The sequence below is a fragment of the Eleutherodactylus coqui genome, chromosome 2, assembly GCF_035609145.1.
Source record: "Eleutherodactylus coqui strain aEleCoq1 chromosome 2, aEleCoq1.hap1, whole genome shotgun sequence".
Lineage (NCBI taxonomy): Eukaryota > Metazoa > Chordata > Amphibia > Anura > Eleutherodactylidae > Eleutherodactylus > Eleutherodactylus coqui.
The window spans coordinates 110,097,016-110,117,722 of NC_089838.1; the positions used below are offsets into that span (position 1 = coordinate 110,097,016).

The 20,707-nt window shown below is 43.3% G+C and overlaps 1 long non-coding RNA gene across 1 annotated transcript; it reads right to left on the bottom strand.

The window, feature by feature from the left end:
- Positions 1-4,726: 4,726 nt before the first annotated feature.
- Positions 4,727-8,528, bottom strand: LOC136610620 (uncharacterized). Its single transcript, XR_010790130.1, has 4 exons — positions 8,477-8,528; positions 8,345-8,377; positions 7,622-7,698; positions 4,727-4,816 (listed from the first exon to the last, which is right to left on the bottom strand). It is a non-coding gene; the product is annotated as an uncharacterized lncRNA (long non-coding RNA).
- Positions 8,529-20,707: the final 12,179 nt, after the last annotated feature.

Genomic DNA, 20,707 nt, shown 5'->3' on the forward strand with positions numbered 1-20,707 from the left:
CTCCACCCCTCTGAGTGTGGCTGTATACCTACTTCCTCATTTTCTCATTCAACGTTTGGATACACATCACAACCAAATAAAGATAAAGTCTTATGCATCACGCAATTTACATTTTACAATTTACGGGTCAATCTGCCCCGTCCCTCCTGTGGATACCTGGCCTTATCGTTACCTCTAACACAGAATGGAAGAGACAGGATTACAAGGGAGAACGTGGCTAATTTACTTTTACAACAGTTTTGTCCCGGACTCGTTCCTGGTCGTCCTTCCAGAGACCGGGCAGATGCAGTCTTAGATGCCAGGCATCTCCATCTGATTGGTAATGTACTGTAATTCACATGTTATGTGCCAAAGTTGCTGAGTGACTAAGATATTATTCTATATCCTTATTTACTGAACTGTTATATTGAACGCTGGTGTCCTTGGCATGTGTTGGTATCGACGCCATTCCAGCCCGCCTTCTCTTCATCTTACTGACATAGGGCTTAGTCAGACGGGCGTTTTTTGCCGCGATTTGCGCATGCGCATGCGTCCGGCGATTTTTTAAAACCATTGCTTCGCAATGGTATCGGACACATGAGCGCTTTTTATGCGCTCGTCCGAAAAATTATAGAACAAAAAAATCGCAGATCGCACCTATCTGCGATCTGCGATTCCTGTTCGCTTCTGTATATGCGCTCAATGGGGCCGGCGGCAGCAGCGCCGACCCCATTGAGAACATATAGAAGACAAATCATTCTTCTCTGCCACAGCTGTAACAGCTGTGGCAGAGAAGAACGATGTTTGCCCATTGAATTCAATGGAGCAGCAATACAGCCGCTCCATTGAAAGCAATGGGCTGCCGGCGTGCGCGGGGTTAATTGTCGGGAAGGGGTTAAATATATAAACCCTTCCCTGCAATTCATGCTAAAATGTGTTAAAATAAAAAAAAATTGTATACTCACCTTTCCGCTGCAGCCGGAGTCCAGCCGCGCCGCTGTCAGTTCTCCTGAACTGCTTCTCGGCACTATTCAGCCGGCGGGGCTTTAAAATCCCCGCCTGCTGAATGATCTGCTCTGATTGGTCACAGCCTGACCAATCAGAGGCCGGTTTCACTCACACACCCATTCATGAATTCATGAATGGGTGAGTGACTGCTGCCTCTCAGCGCTGAGCCAATCAGGGGCAGGTCTGACTCACATCCATTCATGAATTCATGAATGGGTGTGCGTGAGGCATGCTTCTGATTGGCTCAGCGCTGAGCCAATCAGGGGGCAGGTCTGACTCACACCCCCTTCACACCCACTGCAGGACGGTTGCCCGGAGCTGCAGGCAGAAGGTGAGAATGCAATTTTTTTTTATTTTAACACATTTTAGGATGGATTGCAGGTAAGGGCTTATATATTTAAGCCCTTACCGACAATTCATCCCGGGCTCGCCCGCAGCGCATTGCTTTCAATGGAGACGGCTGTATTGCCGTCTCCATTGAATGCAATGCGCTGGACAGCTCCGGCCCGTTTCTAATGAAACGCGGCTAGGAGCAGATTTTCGGGCGATTTGCGGGCGACTTGCGCGCACCGGTCACGCGATTTGCGGATGCGCATCCGTCATGCGATCCGCAAATCGCGGCAAAAAACCCCCGTCTGACTAAGGCCATACAGGGAAATTCTAACGTCTAATGTATAACTACTATGTTGTAACTTTTACGGTCACAGTTGTGATTACAATTGAAGTGGGGATTTGGCAAACATAGATGTATTTTCTTGTGGGCATGGTGGGTTATGCAGTTGGTTACAGTTTGTAACTTTGTATTCTTAAAAGCCCCCACAGGATGTGAGTGGCAAATAACTTTTTACATTTGTATGACAGACGCATAACAAAGATTAGATTACATAACTGGTTAATCCAATCTTTGGAGCGGTGAAAGCAACCGTAACTGATTTAATGAGACGTTCACAGCTGTACTAGCATCGGAGTCCGCTATATGCCCGCGATTGCTGAGGGTGTGGGCAGAGGCCTATGTCCTGGGGAAAATGCAACTGTGCCAGGTTGGGCCTGTGGAACTTGTTCCTGGTTAATCCAGTCTTTGGAGCGGTGAAAGCAACCGTAACTGATTTAATGAGACGTTCACAGCTGTACTAGCATTGGAGTCCGCTATATGCCCGCAATTGCTGAGGGTGTGGGCAGAGGCCTATGTCCTGGGGAAAGTGCAACTGCGCCAGGTTGGGCCTGTGGAACTTGTTCCTGGTTAATCCAGTCTTTGGAGCGGGGAAAGCAACCGCAAATAATTAAATGAGACGTTGACAGCTGTACTAGCATCGAATCTCCTCGGCGGAGTGAAAGTCTGCCATGTTTGTGCACTGTAATTGCTTCATGTTTAATACTTTCCTTGGGTTCCATTGGCTCGCCTATGCTGTGAGTGCACAAAGACTTCCCATAGTGGTGTTTTACCTGTCTGACACAAATACACTGACTGACTAGGGTGGAAATGTGGGCCGAGGTCCTTGGCGGGGAGAAACTTTGCCATGCTTTGGCGCTGTGATTTCTTTATGCGTAATACCATCTTTGTGCACCGACAGCATAGGCAAGCCCAAGAAACTTAAAGGGGTTGTCCCGCGCCGAAACGGGTTTTTTTTTTTTTTTTAAACACCCCCCCCCCCCCCCCCGTTCGGCGCGAGACAACCCCGATGCAGGGGTTAGAAAAACAAACCGGAGAGTGCTTACCTGAATCCCGTCGGTCCGGCGTCTTCATACTCACCTGCTGAAGATGGCCTCCGGGGTCTGCTCCCTCCGTGGACCGCAGCTCTTCTGTGCGGTCCATTGCCGATTCCAGCCTCCTGATTGGCTGGAATCGGCACGTGACGGGGCGGAGCTACACGGAGCCGGCATTCTGCACGAGCGGCTGCATTGAAGAGAGCAGAAGACCCGGACTGCGCAAGCGCGGCTAATTTGGCCATCGGAGGCCGAAAATTAGTCGGCACCATGGAGACGAGGACGCCAGCAATGGAGCAGGTAAGTATAAAACTTTTGATAACTTCTGTATGGCTCATAATTAATGCACAATGTACATTACAAAGTGCATTAATATGGCCATACAGAAGTGTATAGACCCACTTGCTGCCGCGGGACAACCCCTTTAAAGACTTTCCATTGTGGTGTTGAGCTATCTAACACCTACACAGATTGAATTGTGTGGGGACACATGGATTTCCCATTGCTATGCAACTCGCGGCACCTTGGGTCACACAAGATGGAGGCTGGGACCGAGCCTGACCCTGGGCCCGCTCACGTGCTTCCTACACAGAGTATTGCTGCATTGTGGAGATGTGTAGAAGTGCTGGTACCTGAGTCCCCTTTATGCCCACGTTTGCAGCTCCTGACAATTTTGCGATGAAGGTGGCACAGGATTGGAATGATGATCGAACGTCAATTTATCATCAATTCTCAACAACATTGTGGGCTATCGCCCACATTTTCAAAGAGGGTCGCTGCCTGGCCCTGCCAACCCTCTGCAGTGTGTGCCTCCCTCCTCACCCAGTATGCGCTTTTAAATAGACATGAGGGTGGTGTGGCTATGAAGCAAGCGTGTGGCATGAGGGCAGCTGAACACTGCTCAAGGACACTTTTGTGTGCACTGTAGATGCAGGATCGTGCGGGGGGGGGGAGGGGTGGACAGCAATGCCATCTTGTAACCCAGGAGAAGAGGCAGCGGTGTCACCTGCAGGCCGTGATTGTCCTTCGTTGCAGGTAGTGTGGTGCTTAGCTAAGGTGTGCCTTGCTAATGAGGGTTTGTCCAAAGTAAAAATTGTTAGGGGGGTTGCAGACTCTTGCCCCCATTTTGGCTTAATAGTGGGACCTGGGAGCCTGAGATGCAGCCATGCATGCTGCCCCTGCCCTTCCCTATCCGTTTCTGTGGTGTTTCCATGACTTTCTGAGGTTTTCCAGAGTTTCACAAGTCATGCTCCGCATAGAGCATCGGTCCAATACAAAAATGCTTGACTTCAATGGGATTTGTTACTCGAAACGAGCTCTCAAGCATCACTGGAAAGTTCGACTCGAGCAACGAACACCCGAGCGTTTTGGTGCTCATGCATCTCTACTTAGCATCTATTTAGGTAAAATGAAATCATCATGGATTATCGTTATGGTCAATGAAAAACTGGCAGCTATCCTAATGGACCGTGAAATGGTATATTAGAAAACCTGGTCGTCCTGGCACCAATACTTGCTCACAATGCATGTTTGGAATCCTACCAAGAGAATTTAGCTCACCATCAAGTATATACTCTACGCCCGGAACAAACCTTTGAAGGTACATATCATTTGATCAAGTTAACAAAAGAGTTTACTTTAACTTTCCCATATAGGTCTACCAATATAACAAAGCCAGTGGAAACAACCTTGATAAGAAACGATTGATGTCGTAGCATGCGACAAAGATGACAAAGCAAACTAATATTCTAAAAACATGAAAACTTCTTCATTGGCTAAGAAGATAAGGATACCCTTTGATTTAAAACTATAAAAGTTGCTGTATGATAGAATAAAGGAGAGATCATTTTAATTATAGCAAACTGAATGTGACATGTCACGATTTCCAGAGTAGCTGCTATCATTTTATAACAAATTTGACACATGCAAGTTAAACCTGCTGCGCAAACTTGCTGTGATAACAAAGGACTATCGTACAACTACAATTTAAAAAAAAAAAACATAAAGAAGAGGAGTCAAATACTTTATGCTGAAGACTAAATTTATTAAAATCACAATTATTCATTTATATTGCTTCATGAATTTAATTTGACTTGATTTTCATTTTGATTGGGATATCTGACATCTATAAAAAAAAGATAATTACAGAGAATGTTAATATGCCAAATATAAATAATTTAACTAATAAAAAGCATGTAGATTTTTACTTAGTCTAAAAATACACATTTATATTAAGAATTGGAGAGCAATTATAGGATAGTAACTACTAGAGATGAGCGAGCACCCAAATGCTCGAGTCTGCATTATTCGAGTCGAGCTTTTCGTAAAATTCGAGAGCTCTACTTGAGTAACGGACGCCATTGACTACAATAGGAGACTCGAGCATTTTTGTATGTGGGACGCCGGGTCCTGAGTTTTTTTTTCCCCCTAGTGTCTGTCTCTCTCTCTTCCTCCCTCCCCCCCCCCCCCCCCGCCTACCAGACAAAAAAATTTGCCAATGATGTGCACTGTGGCGGGGAGGGGCGAAAACAGGCACGTCACAGCAGGGAGGGGCCAAAAGCTGGGGCGGGATGGAACACGGCTTGATGCTCGTTCGAGTAACGAGCACCATCGTGTGTGCTAATGTTCGAATGTGCATCAAGCTCGGCAGAGTATGTTTGCTCAACTCTAGTAACTACATTATTTGCTTCTAATAATGGCAACAACAACCTAATTAAGTAATCATTATATATTTCTCATAGAAAAACTACTTACTGTAGTTGCACCATATACCACTTGCAATACTGCATTCGAATGGGTATATTTTCAGTTCATGTGCTGTCAATGAATTCTACGGACAGGGCATGGACCCATAAGGGCTCCCACCCACTGGCGTTTGCGATTTTCGTGCGTGAAAAACGCCGCGTTTTCGCTGCGTTTTTCCCGCGTTTTCCGTGCATTTTTCGCGGCGTTTTCGCTGCTTTTTCCATTAATTTCCATTGACTTTCATGGGTGCATTAGGAGAAAAATAAGGACACATATGCAACTGACAGTTCCTATGTTAAAAATGCAACGGACTGAAACAAAAAACGCCAGTGGACAGGAGTACATTCAATTCTAATTGCTCTTGAGAAAAAACGCAAAACGCAAAGAAAAAAAAATCGCCAGTGGGTGGGCGCCCTTGTAGCCAAACAGGATGAGTACTGTTTCACATACACTTATACATATCTTATATCTGTCTATTTTCACAAATGAGAATAGCACAATTAGCAGTGTCCATAATATCTAACAGCAGAAAGACCAGGGTCCGTGTGCTCTCCAGTGTGAGCTGCACTTGAGTTTTTTAGCTTCAACAGCTTTTGGTCTACATATAAATTATTAATTAACTGTTCGTTCTCCTTCATACAGGTGTTTTTGTACAGCATTTAGCACTTCCTATTATAAATTAGAGTGCAATTATATTATGGTAACTATGTTTTTGCTTGTAATAATGGCCACAACATCCTAATTAGGTAATCATTCTATATTTCTTATAGAAAAGCTACTTACTGCAGTTGCACCATATACCACTGGCACATTCAAATGGGTGTATTTTCTGTCCATGTGCTGTCCATGAATTCTATGGACCGTGCACGGACCCATTGTAGCCAAATAGGATGAACACTCTTTCACATAGACCGATGTATATCCTATACTCATAGCAGCCCGTGACTAAATATTTTAATTTTCCCATTGATATAGCTGTATGTGGAATTGTTTTTTGGCAGCTCAGAATGCAGCATTTATTGGTACAATTTTTGGGTTCAAATAATTAATTGATTAACATATTAATAGAGCGCCAGCCCTATTGAAAGCAATGGGATAGCATTGCACTCCTCTGCTACAGCTGTGACAGCTGTACCAAGGGTTCTTTCGTCCCCTCTGCAGTCCCCTCATCACTGAACACTTTGACAGTGCTGTCACAGTGTTCAGCGATGAGGGGACCTTCGTGGAGCAGCTGCGCTTCTACAAGCACAGCTGCTCCAGTGACTGGGCAAAGTCTCATGCGCTGGGCATATGAAACTTCGCCTATTGACGTGTTTTGCGCTAATGCGCAGCGCCCATTTTTTTATGCACATGTGTGCAAAAAAACACGCTCACCTAAACTAGTAAAACTCAATTGTAAAGTTGAAGAGTAGCATGTGAGAAGCAGAAATTTCCTTTCTGTGTCTCTCCAAGTCTCATAGGACTGTTGCTATGAATGAAGTAAGGAGAGCGTACTAGGGAGTGGCCGCCTCTTGCTACTATGGGGACAGATCATCCAGAAAGTAATCTACTGTTGTCTGTAGGAGATTCAGGTACCAATCCACATTGAGATTCCCTGGAATGAAAACAGGTCCAATGAGGGGAGTGCACCAAATTCTAACCGACATGTTTTGGTGAAATTTGCATTGTCTTCTAATTGTGTCGTGCTCCTACTAGTAACTTAAATTGTATCTGCACTGAATCAACATTTTTCCATTCACTAACACACTTCCTCAACAATAGTGGCAGTCCTGGACTGCACTGTCCAATGGCTCCATGCATATAGTGTAGCAGAAGACGGCCATTTTGAGTAAGCTTTCCTTCAGTCATAGCAGCGAGCCCATAGGTCTTAGAGAGCCACAGAAAGTGGATTTCTGCTTCTCACATGCTAATTCTTCAACTTTGCAATTGGTTTTTACTCTTTTACAGGTGCCACAACACAAAATTGAAATCTATGCGCCATACCATCATGTAGCGCATACATACCTGCCTGTTCAGGTACGCTATTATTTCAATATAGAACAGCAGACACTAGATGTAGTACTGGATCAGTCTTTTTGACTACAATGTGTATAAATATTTAAAGGCATTGCTTAATTCCACTCTTCATCAATTTTACCTGTACAATACATATGTAGAATGATCTAAGATTATTAAAAAAACTCACATCTCAGACTTTTTTCTTCAACCTAGTAGAGGTACTGCTTTCAAAATATCGTTTGCCACATCCAAATTCAAGGCACCCTACAAACCAAATACAATGAAGAATTAAAAGAAAAAAGAATGAGAACAGTGATTTAGCTATGATTTGTCAGATTTTCAGAATTAGATCAACAAATATTACTGTATATATGGTCTATAAATGTTAATAATATGTGCCATCATTTTTTTCTTAGATTATGATATATCCCCTTGTGAACTCACTCTCTCTATATGTATAATAGATAATATTTGTAAAATATAATAATAACAACGTATGTATAATATATAATATTTTACTGTGTTTTGACATTTTACAGTAACTCAGATTTTGAATTGGATGACTTTCAGGAGTGATCTTGTGTCTGATTAGATCAATAAGCTCCATCCATAAATCAAATAGAACAGATCAGCACTCAGGATCAGCATATTCTTCAGCATAAAAACAGCTCTTTTATTTCTCCAGCAGTTTAAAATCGCTGCAATGTTTCAACCTGTTGAAGGTCTTTGTCAAGCATGTAGCACTATAGCATGAACACACACATTATGCATGACAGACCTAGAGAAACTGCATTTTCATGATATACGCTTTTTAAGACCCATCAAAAATTACAGCCTATAGCATGAATAAGTTCCAATTTTTTTAAGAATATTTACACTGTTTCATAAAAGTGATAAATTGATTTATTACCAAAGACTTGCTCAAGTTTTCAAGAGTGTCCCCCTATAAAAATAAATGTATACAATTAAAACTTTAATTAAATAACCTGATTATAAATAAAATGGTATATAGGAAGTATTAACGTAATAGATATTAATTTACCAAAAGGTCGCATAAACAATTCATCAAAAGATCATTTAATCCCATCTTCTCCTGGAAACCAATGAAAACAGTTTTAGATTTATATCATGTGAACACGGCATGTAGGTCTTATTTATAAATTACATTATATAAGATTTGTATAAAACTTGCATGTTTGGAGCTTGTATAGCAGTTCACAGAGGCTGTATGACTCCTTATTATAGTGCCATATAAACTCTGTGTGCCGCCATACAGGCTTTGTCGTGTTATGTTCTATCATAGAAACATTGTAATTATGGGTGGGTATGGACTCAGCTATGCAACGAGCCAGTATGCATCAAGATTATAGTGCTGTGCCGCCTCTATTTACCGTCATTCAAGCATTGTCAGGTGACATATTTACATAGATAGTCACTTCTAGAAGCATTTAAAGAGAATAGGTCATCAGAAAATTATCTATTCAATGAATCACATTTTCATGTTAAACAAATTCTTTAAAAATTTGGGGTGATTTTTTTTTTAGTTTTTGGTCACAATCTGAATATATAAAAAAACTTAAAATCCTGCATTTTTTGCACTTAGCTTAGAATAGTCATTTCACTAACATCACAGGCAGAACTACATGGAAAGGTGACACCTATATGTAGATAACACAAGCTCTACCATTCACAATAGGTATAAGCTGTGACTAGCTACTACCCTCCCTGCAAAATCACCTCTGCACAGGTCACAGAACATGTCTAGAACAATCTCCCATACAAGTCAATGGATCCCCTCCTGTCTGTCATGTGAATGACCCATTAAGCTGCTGTAAAGTTTATATTCTAAATGCTGTTAAATGTATCTCAGGAAAGATCCCCTCCCGCTCATAGTCATGTATGGACAGCAGAATAAAAAAAAATCAACAAAGAGAAAATAAAAATCTGGCATTAATTAAATTTAAAAAAATGTTGGTGATGTAGTCCTTTTATTAGTACATATGGCATCTGATGGATTATACTACCTTTTTTTTAGAATTCCACAGAAAAAAAAAACATCCATATTAGAGGAAGAGGATCATTAGAGGAAGAGTATCAAGAAATTAGAGGATTATGGAGGTACAATAGAGGCCTTCTGCATCTCTATGTCAGCTATATGACAGCTTTGCACTGCGGAATAAGTGAGCGCTGTACAAATAAATATTATTATTGGTACTTTGTACAAACTATAGCAAAATACTGGAATGTGCATGATCCTTAGCTCCATAATGATACCGCAAAATACTATATGGCGGCACACCGAGCATGAGCTAAAATACAGGGCCTGTGCCAATGGCTGTGCCATATCTATGAGGCCTAAGGAGGGTCTAAAGATTGAATAATAATTTAAACACTGCATGTTTTATGATGGCGCATACAGGTGACAACATAGAATGAGGAGAAGAGGAACATATTTACAGATAATTATAATGAAATATTTTATCAATTAATTGGAATTATGGTCATATGCTTGTTTCATTTTCATGCTAATAAGGGCTTATTCCGACGTCCGTATATCGGCCGGGTTTTCACGCCCGGCCGATATACGTTGTCCCACTCTGCAGGGGGAGGAGGCGGGACGGGATGGGAGCAGTGCACTGAGCTCCCATCCTCTCTCCGCCCCCTCTCCGTCCCTTACCACTATTTGCAATGGAAGGGGCCGGGGCAGGGGCGGAACTTAGCTTTGCCCCCTGCAAAAAAGCTTACCGTTGTTTGCAGAACTTGAACTCCAACTTCTTCTGCTAATTTTCCAACTTCGTCACCAAGCTTCTCCTGGAAGACAGAAACAGTTATAAAATCAGAAAAATAATATGTTGTAAAAGAAATTGTGAGAGTATTAATAACAGATTAATGTAAAATTAGAACATGCTCTCAAAAGGCTGGAAATAAAATATGTTTTATGTAAAAACTGAAAAACTCAAACCTACTACCATTAACAATTATACTAGAAATTTTGCTTATAACTCAAATACCAGCTGTTCTTTCAAGCCCAGGATTTCGCCAACTACGCAACCTCCATCTTTCTGTAAAGCATAATAAAGAGCTGTTACATACATTTATATGATGTTGTCTATAGTGAAAAATAATGTGAATTCTAAATAAAGCCGCAGTCAGATGAGCAATTTTTTTGTGCGCAAAAATAATTGCGTCTATTAGAACTATTGGTTTCCTATGAAGTGTTCACATGTTCAGTCTTTTACAGGCGCGAAATACGCACACCTGCAAAAGATAAGACATATGTCCTTTCAATGCGTGCTGGTAAGGTCCATGTTGCGCGTAAAAGGCCGAGGTGACAGGGGATGAGGGGTCTTGCGGAGGGTTCCGTTAATCCATGTGGGGAGTCCCCTCATCGCTGAACAGTGGAGCTGCTGCAGCCCCATTGAAAGCAATGGGATGAAGGCAACCCCTGCAGCGATGATTTTCGGGAGGGGTGGGGGTTTGAAATATAAGCCGTACCCTGAAAATCATCCCTAGCTGTTAAAAAAAAATGTAACTCACCTGGAAGCACTGTCCGGCCCTTCTCCCCGTCTCCATCAGTCTTCATCTGTATTCTGGTGGCCGGGAATTAAAAAATCCCTGCCTCCAAAAAGAGCTGCCTGTGATTGGCTGAGCAATGTGACTAATCAGAGGCAGCACTCAGCCATTCATTGAATGACACCTGAGTGCTGCCTGTGATTGGTCACAGTACTCAGCCAACAGAGGCAGCGCTCAGCCAGTCATTAAATTCATTGAATGGCAGCTGAGCGCTGCTGCTGATTGGTCACAGCGCTCAGCCAATCAGAGGCAGCGCTTCCATTAGGCAGGAATTTTAAATCCCTGGCTAGAAGAAAATGATGAAGAACACTGCCAGGGTGCCAGGGAACTGCAGCCCTAACTGTGCCAGAGAGGTGATGTTTTTATTTTTTTTTCATTCAGCTAGGGCTTATTTTCCCTGAAGGGCTTATATTTCAAGCCCTTCCCCGAAAAATCACTGCAGGGATTGTCTGCATCCCGTTGAAAACTATAGGAGAACATCATGATCCTCTGCCACAGCTGTGACAACTTAGTCAGGGGATTCCTTCAACCCCCCGGGAAGTCCCCTCATCACTGAACACTGTGACAGTGCTGTCACAGTGTTCAGTGAGAGGGGACCTTCGTGGAGCAGCTGCGCTTCTATAAGCACAGCTGCACCAGTAGCAAGGAGCTTCGGTCGTGCACATTTTGCACATCCGTGCACAAAAAAAAAATCATCTGACTGAGCCCTAAAAGAGCAAAAGCTTTCAAGTAACATATTGAAAATATTACCAGTGTCTCATGCACTTCGCATAGGAACTCTATGTATAGACCTGTATTATGTTGTGCCTGCAAAGAAAAAAAAGAGAAACAATATGAGAATACCAATCCTACATGATTCAGCTATATACACCATGATGATTTAATTTTTCAATTCAAAGGATTCATACATACTACCCCATTAGGGTGCATTCACACAAGTATGTGCCGTACATAGGTGCACACAAAACTGCGTACCCACGTACATGCACAAACGTGCGTGAATGCAGGTCTGTGCAGCATTACTTTCAATGGGGCCACGGCTGCTGCCAGTGACCCCATTGAACACAATAGGGATGCCAGCAACCCCTGCAGTGATTTTCAGGGAAGGGCTTGAAATATAAGAAAATCACCTGTGGTTTGTGTAAAAACAATATATATATATATATATATATATATATATATATATATATATACTCAACTCCGCTGCTGAAGTGTAAATATTCCCCACGGGGAGTCTCCTTGTCACTGAACACTGACAATATTGCCAGGGGAACTTCCTGTGGGGAGTAAAGAATCCCCTGCCACAGCTGTCACAGCTGTGGCAGAGGATCGCAATGTTCTCTCATTGCTGTCAATAGAAATAAAGATTAGGGAGAGCGCCATTGCTCCAGGAGAGTGCTGGAAAAAAACTTTTTTATGAACTACTGTACAGATTTTACTCACCAGGTGCCAGGCGGAGCAACAAAAAGAACGAATTCCTTGTGTTCCGCCAGCACCAAATAATCCACATTCACCTTTCAAGGTTTCTTGGCTGGAGGGTCTGTGGTTTAATCCAGGATAGTTTACGGTGAAAAGAAATCGCTAGATTCCACTATGCTATACTGGAGAGCAGCAGCTAGAAAAGTACCCCATGATTCACAAAGGAAAGGGGATAAGAATGAGAACAAACAAAAAACAGAAAAAAACTCTTCTTTAGGCTGCGCTACACCATCAGCCCTGGGGACATGATAGGGAATAAGCCTCTAACACCGTGATAAATAGCAGGCTAAATTTATTGTTCCCTCAAAGTACAAACAAATGTTTAAAAGCAACGCGTTTCAACGTCTCCTGACGTCTTTATCAAGCTTACAAACCATTGCTGTCAATGGGACCGGCGCTTCTGCAGTCCCATTAAAAGCAATAGGCTGTCGGCAAGCCCTGCAGGGATTTTTGGGGAAGGGCTTTAAATATAAGCCCTTCCCTAAAAATCATCCCTAGAATGTGTTAAAAATAAAAAAATATATATATGCTCACCTCTCCTAAGCTGCCAGGGCTCAGGTGCATCCAGTCTGTCTTCTTCCTGCACTGCTCTGACTGATTTTAAATCCCCGCTTGCTGAAAGGGCTGCCTCTGATTGGCTGAGCACTGTGGCCATTTATTGAATGACAGTTAAGTGCTGCTTGTAATTGGTCACAGCACTCAGTCAATCACAGGCAGCACTTGCCCACTCATAGAATTCTATGAATGGCCAAGACCTGCCTGTGATTGGCTGAGTGCTGTGACCAATCACAGGCAGCACTTTGGCTGTGGCCATTCTCTGAATGACAGCTATCAGATACAGCCCTTTCAATAGCCAGGGAATTAAAATCCCCACCTGCTGAAACAGAGTCAGAGCGGTGCAGGGAGAAGAAAGGCTGGACACGCCTGAGCCCCGGCAGCTGAGGAGATTGGAGTAAGTGAACAATCTTCTGCAAACCAGCTTTTCTCTAATTACTATCACTGGAGTACAAGAGTGTATGAAGGATCATTCATTTCACTAAAAACATATGGAAAAATAATTCACTACAGCTTTCTTTTGAAGTCTTAGGAACAATAGATAATGTGGGCCTTCCACACAAGAGTGTTCTACTGTGATCTGGAGCCAGCAAGGAAAGCACACACCAACAATATTTTCAATCAGTCTTGAGTTTTGAAGGGTTTTGTCCTTAAAACCATAATTTGAAACTCATATATTTCAAATCCTATTAGTAGATCACCTTTTAATGTGTTCTATGTTTTATAGTGAATAAAATATGGTTATATGGGATTTCCAAATCATTGCATTCTTTTTTTACATTTAGTTACATTTTACACAGTATCCCAATGTTTTTTGTAATTGGGGTTGCAATAAAAATATACTATAAATGTGTTTATAGAAGCACTGGGTACATATTTAGGCTAGATTTACATGGCCATATGCTTTTTTACGTGCCCCTGCCGACAACATAAAACCGCATGAATGGGCGCACAAATTTAACGTTTGTGTCCCCATTCAGATGGCACAGGCCCAGTGCATATACACTGAGGCTGCAATGCTGTTGGGCGGGCAGAGACAGTTTAGCTCTGCTATGCTGTCTCCGCCTTTACTCCCCTTCGCTGCCTCTCTGCCTCGCTCCTCCCCTCTGGCTGTTTGCAATGGGAGGGGGCAGGATGAGTGTGGAGCTAAGCTCCCACCCCTACCCGCTCTTGTCCACAGGCACTAATGGGAGGGACAAGACAGGGCGGAGCTTAGCTCCACTCCCATCGCACCCCCTCCCATTGCAAACAGCTGGAGGGGAGGAGAGAGGAGGAGATAAGAGGGAGGGAGTTTAGCAGTCATGTTCTAAACTCCCTCCCACCTCCCTTCTCTAGCCGCTGTCATTCCCTCCATAGGAGTCTATGGCAGCGGCCATACTTAAGCCAAGAAGATAGTTCCAATGCTATCTTTCCTGACCAGTGCTATATTGGCACTTATCATAGAATGGTAGAGTTGGAAGGGACCTGCAGGGTCATCAGGTTCAACCCCCTGCTCAGTGCAGGATCACTAAATCATCCCAGACAAATATTTGTCCAGCCTTTGTTTGAACACTTCCATTGAAGAAGAACTCACCACCTCCTGTGGTAACCTGTTCCACTCATTGATCACTTTTATGTTGCGGGAATATGCCTATGTAATCTGATGCATAGGAATCCAATGCATAAGATGGTAGCGTATATCAGCCGACCGTGAAAATGACAACCGATATACACTCGTCTGAATAAGCCCTAATAGCTATTTTAAAACTTACTGCTCTTTAGCATCTCTTGCACATGTCAAATTATTGAAAAATAGTTATCACTTTTGCAACAAGATAATCATTTTGTACATATAACATATGAAGTATTACATACCTTCCCCTGCATGTACTTGCAAAGCATCTTTTGGAGTTTAGCAAGAGTTTGTGGGAGATCAATCTATTAAAATTAGTAACAGTTAATATCTTAGAATGATAATAATAGAAGAATTTTGTACTGTACAATTTAGAATATGTTAATGAGCTGGAATTCTCACCACATACTGTACATGTTAAATTCTATGTATACAATGGGGCAGATTTACTTGTACTATCCAAAGATGTGATAGCGCCAACTTAAAGGGGTTGTCCCGCGCCGAAACGGGTTTGTTTTTTTTAAACCCCCCCCCCCCCCGTTCGGCGCGAGACAACCCCGATGCAGGGGTTAAAAAAACAACCCCCACAGCGCTTACCTGAATCCCGGCGGTCCGGCGTCTTCATACTCACCTGCTGAAGATGGCCGCCGGGATCCTCTGTCTCCATGGACCGCAGGGCTTCTGTGCGGTCCATTGCCGATTCCAGCCTCCTGATTGGCTGGAATCGGCACGTGACGGGGCGGAGCTACACGGAGCTACACGGAGCCCCATAGAGAAGAGGAGAAGACCCGGACTGCGCAAGCGCGGCTAATTTGGCCATCGGAGGGCGAAAATTAGTCGGCACCATGGAGACGAGGACGCCAGCAACGGAGCAGGTAAGTATAAAACTTTTTATAACTTCTGTATGGCTCATAATTAATGCACAATGTACATTACAAAGTGCATTATTATGGCCATGCAGAAGTGTATAGACCCACTTGCTGCCTCGGGACAACCCCTTTAATTTTGAAAATGCGCCCGATTTATCACAGCGGTGGATGATTAATCTGGTGCATCCTTAGACATTTGTAGCTTTATTTTACCTATTAGTTGGCTTCATTTATGACAGTTTTTTGGCACATTTTTGTGGGCCACATTATCGCATTTGTGCTACATCCATGCCCTTGCTAAGCTATACCTATCCTGTGAGGCATGCCTTAAATATGGTACAAGACATGAAAGACAGTTTTCTGGCACAATTTGCCCAAGTAAGTAACGTAAATTGCCCCACCATTTTTTTTTTCATTTTGAGAATTTCAGCTAAATGAAAAGTTTACAAAGAGAAAATGGATGCACATAGTAAGGTAATATATATATATATATATATATATATATATATATATATACACACACATATACATATACAGAGTAGGATAAAAAAGAAAGGTGTGTGTACATTGAGGTTGTTTGGTCCCAATGGCCACCAACTATAATGCTTCTTTGATAGTACTGGTTTCCTCATATGGGCAAGAGAAACCTTATGGACCACCAAAGACTGTGACCACACTCTCTGCATCCCTTATGGTTATGCCCCATATGTGGACTATCACTTTGTTATTGATGGGGTCCAACTACAGGGATTTCTGTTTAGCTAAAAAGTTATAGGGGTTTCAACTCCTTTATTTGAGTGACTAGCAGGGTCTCTGCAGCTGGACATTTACTGATACATTTCTTAGCTTGATGGGAGGATAATGTTATCTATCTGTTATTTTGTATCTACTTCTGTATGTCATTTAACCTCATCAGGATAAACATAAGCACATACATAGCATAGCGTATATAAACGATAGATAGATAGATAATCACATTTGATGAATATTGCTGTGTTCATATTTATTATATTTACTATAAAACATCATATTATATTGTACTTTACATATATAGGTCGAAGAGATAAACGCTTACTAGCGTAACACAAATATAGCATGCGTTTTTTTTTGCCAAGTTACAGCCTACTATATAATGATGCAGGCTTCACAGCTAAAACCTTCTAGCATTATTTTAACATTTTTGCTGCCTACATATATCCACAAAGCTTTCTCTGGAGATTTACATTGTGAGAACTGTTGTTATACACTAGGCCCGTGATGGCGAACCTATGACACGCGTGTCAGCACTGACACGCATAGCCATAGTCGCTGACACGCAGCTGCTCCCCTGTTAATGAATACCGGCAGGGGCCGTGACTTCCCTGCCGGTATTCATTAACCAGCACTAATAACCAGCGCTGATCCCGGCGCACACTGTGATGTCAGTGTGCACCAGGATCCTCCTCCCCTGTCTCCCGACGTCTCCTACCTGTTGGTTCCACGGGAGCATCCGGGGGAAGAGGCGTCCTGCAACACACTGATGTCACAGTGTGCGCGGGAGATCATCGCTGCTGGAGGGCGCCGGGCACAGGAGGAGCGGAGCATCCACAAGGTAAGTACATGGGTTGGGGGGGAGGGTCCGCTGTAAGGGGGCAGTCACCGCTGGGGGTCCGCTGTGTGGGGGGCAGTCACCTGTGGGGGGCATTCACCGCTGGGGGGCCTCTGTGTGGGGGGCAGTCACCTGTGGGGGGCATTCACCGCTGGGGGCCACTGTGAGGGGGCAGTCACCACTGGGGGGCCGCTGTGTGGGGGGCAGTCACCACTGGGGGGCTTCTGTGTGGGGGGCAGTCACCGCTGCGGGTCCGCTGTGTGGGGGGCAGTCACCTGTGGGCGGCAGTCACCGCTGGGGGGCCTCTGTGTGGGCGGCAGTCACCGCTGGGGGGCCTCTGTGTGGGGGGCAGTCACCACTGGAGGGCTGCTGTGGGGGGCAGATAATGCTGGGGGCCGCTGTGGGGTGTGCTGTCGCTGCTGGGGGCCGCTGTGGGTGGCGCTGGGAGCCGCTGTGGGGGGGCACTGTCACCGCTGGGGGCTCATTACTGAGATAAGTGAGGTGGAGGCTGGGAGAGGCGAGGGCCTGTGCTACGGGTGTTTTGGGCTTATTAAATACAGTTATACATTACAATTATACATATTTGTTATTTAAACTATAAATATCGCAAATTTATGGGGGTTTTTTTGAAGTGACACACCACCAGAGTTATGCTCGGTTTTTTGGCGAATTTTGACACACCGAGCTCAAAAGGTTGCCCATCACTGCACTAGGCACTATATACAGTAGTTTCATGATGTAGGAAAAACAAACTCATAGAATTATAGGAAATCGGCTTAGCTGTTTGAGAAGCATCTAATAATAAACGTAAAGTACAGCTGCACTTTCAGATGACTTTTCCCAATAAGCTGCCATATGAGTACTGGGAGCAGTATTTCTGACCAGTAGACCGGGCGCACACTTACTGTATGCACAAGTTGCACCCGACAGCTTTGAATGCAACTCGCATAGGACACCACATGGACACATTTGCATGTCCTCATACTCATACATGATATGGACAAGAAGAAATAATAATGGATCTGTGTACTGACCGTGAATTAACATGAACACTAAATTGACCCAAATATGCTAGTGTGCCAGAGGCCTCATACCGATTTACAGCCCGCATTTTCCACCAGTTTCTCTTTGACGGGCTGTTTTTATAATTTTCAGCTAGCTCCAGTAGCATGTCTGTGTATTAATTGTTACGGGCACAATACAGATGCAGCAAAATTTAATATGACTTTTAACAAGTTATTAAAGCTTTCTGTGCCACAGTATGTTACCCTTTTAACTACTTTTTAGTGATTTTGGTTGTATTAAGATAAAAGAACAGCTTTTTAATGGTTTGAGATAGGATAACTTCCTGATACGAGTTATCACAGATAAGATAAATTCTGCTACATCTGTATTGTGCCCGTAAAAATGAATGCACAGACATGCTACTGGAGCTAGCTGAAAATTATAAAGAGAAACTGGTAGAAAACCCATTTACACTGGACGAATGTCGGGCAAATGATACCCAACACTCTTCCCCACACATATTCGCTCCAGTGCTGTTACACAGAAGCGAATATTGATGGCTCGATCATAGAGCGGCCAGCAAGGGCCGGAGCAGCTGGAGGAGATTTCTCTCCTCGCTCTCCCCTGCCCCTCTCAATTCACTTAACACAGCAGCTGTTCAGTACTTAAGGTGAATGAAGAAGGGTGGGGGAGGGTGACGAGAGAAATCTCCTCCAGCCGCCCCATCTCCCTGCTGAGCGAGCCAGCAATATTCGCTCCTGTGCAGCAGCATGGGAGCGAGAACACACAGGGACCAGTATTGGGCATCATTTGCCTGACATTTGCCCAGTGTAAATGGGCCTTAATTCATCACCATCCTCCACTTCTTGTATTCCATCTTGTGTTTTTGTTCCTAGAGGGCATTTCACATAAATACAGGAGTGGACATTAGAAGGGAGACCACCTAGTGTTCAGCACTTTGAAGTAATTTTTCAGCAAAAAGACATCATTTTAAGGAAATAAAGTGATCTGCACTTTTGTTAGTTATTACATTGGCTATCATATTAACACAAGTTGTCTCAAACTGCAAAGTGTTCAAATTCTTACCTTCAATAATTCCTCAAGACAACTCATTGGTAATATGGTTTCACAATTTGGAACTGTGAAATAAAACAAAATGAAATGCAGTTGCAATCAAAATTATTCAACCCTCATTGCAAATTAGGTTTATTTCTCAAATTTACAAACTTTCAGCTGTTCACCAAAAAACAATCAAACAACAATTTAAGCAGACCAATCCAAGTAATATTACAAGTAGTTGCTCCAAATGTAATTCAAAATGCCATTTTAATGACTACTGCATCTCAGAATTATTCGACCCCTTGAATAGAATCCATCATAAGAACACGTTTGCAAATCAAGTATTGTCTGATGGTTCTTTTACACAGGGTCGACAATCGGTAAATGACTGCAGGAGCACTGACGTCACCACTAAGGCCATCAGCGCTTGTTCAGAGGCTGACAGACTTAACCACAAGATCGTGGGCTTCTCGCTCCGCTATTCACCTTGTATGTGAAGCACTGATCGGGGAGCGTTTACACGGAACGACAAACCTAGGATCCAATGATGGTTTTTAAGCTAACTAAAAAGTCAGCTTAAGAACCTGTGAACGAATAGTGAGCGATTTCTGTGCATTTACACTGCACGATTATTGCTCAAATTTGTTTGTTTGAAAGAGATTCTGAGCTAAAATTGTCCCATGTAAATTGCCCATTAGACATAGATGATGCAACCAGTCAAGGGATTCTTTGGTTGCATCCATTGCATTTGAGATAAAACATATTAAATAACTGGACTGGCTAGTGCATTGATGGTCATGATGTTTAATTGCATGTTGAAAGTATGACTGTCAAGTGACTGATCCAAAAAGTTAAGAGCAGAGATCATCATTGCCTTACACAAACAAGGACAATGATACAAAAGCGAAGGTACTGAATCTTCTATACAGTTTGAAACAAGTTCAAAGTTAAAGGAGCACTGGCTACACTACCTGGATGTGGCAGAAAGTATTACTGCCTGCCACCAGATTCCTGAGGAGGCAACTGGTCAAAAATGCTCCACAACTGTAGAAGACCTGTACAGTAAGGCACGTACTAAATGCTGAAGATGTTTATGCCCAAACTCCAATCTATGTAACCTCTACTCACTCAAAGGCATAGGAAAAGTCAACTCCAGTATGCTCAAAACCTTGTAGACAAGTGTAAAGCTAGAGATGGTTCTTCTCAGTCACTGCAGTCTGCTGTGTAAGGACACAGCTGCAGGATCAATCACTAAAGAGAACGGTCTGTGTGAGAAGAACCTAAAGAGAGCTTCTACTGATAGAACCTGACTACAGAGGAGACTTTTGTAATCGCGATCTATTAGCTAACCAGAGGAGTCTATGTATCAGTAATAGAGATGAGCGAACGTACTTTTTTAGGGCGATTCCGCAATCGAGCATCGCTTTTTTCGAGTAACTGACTACTCGGGCGAAAAGATTCGGGGGGTGCCGGGGGTGAGTGGGGGGTTGCAGAGGGGAGTGGGGGGGGGGGGAGAGCTCCCCCCTGTTCCCC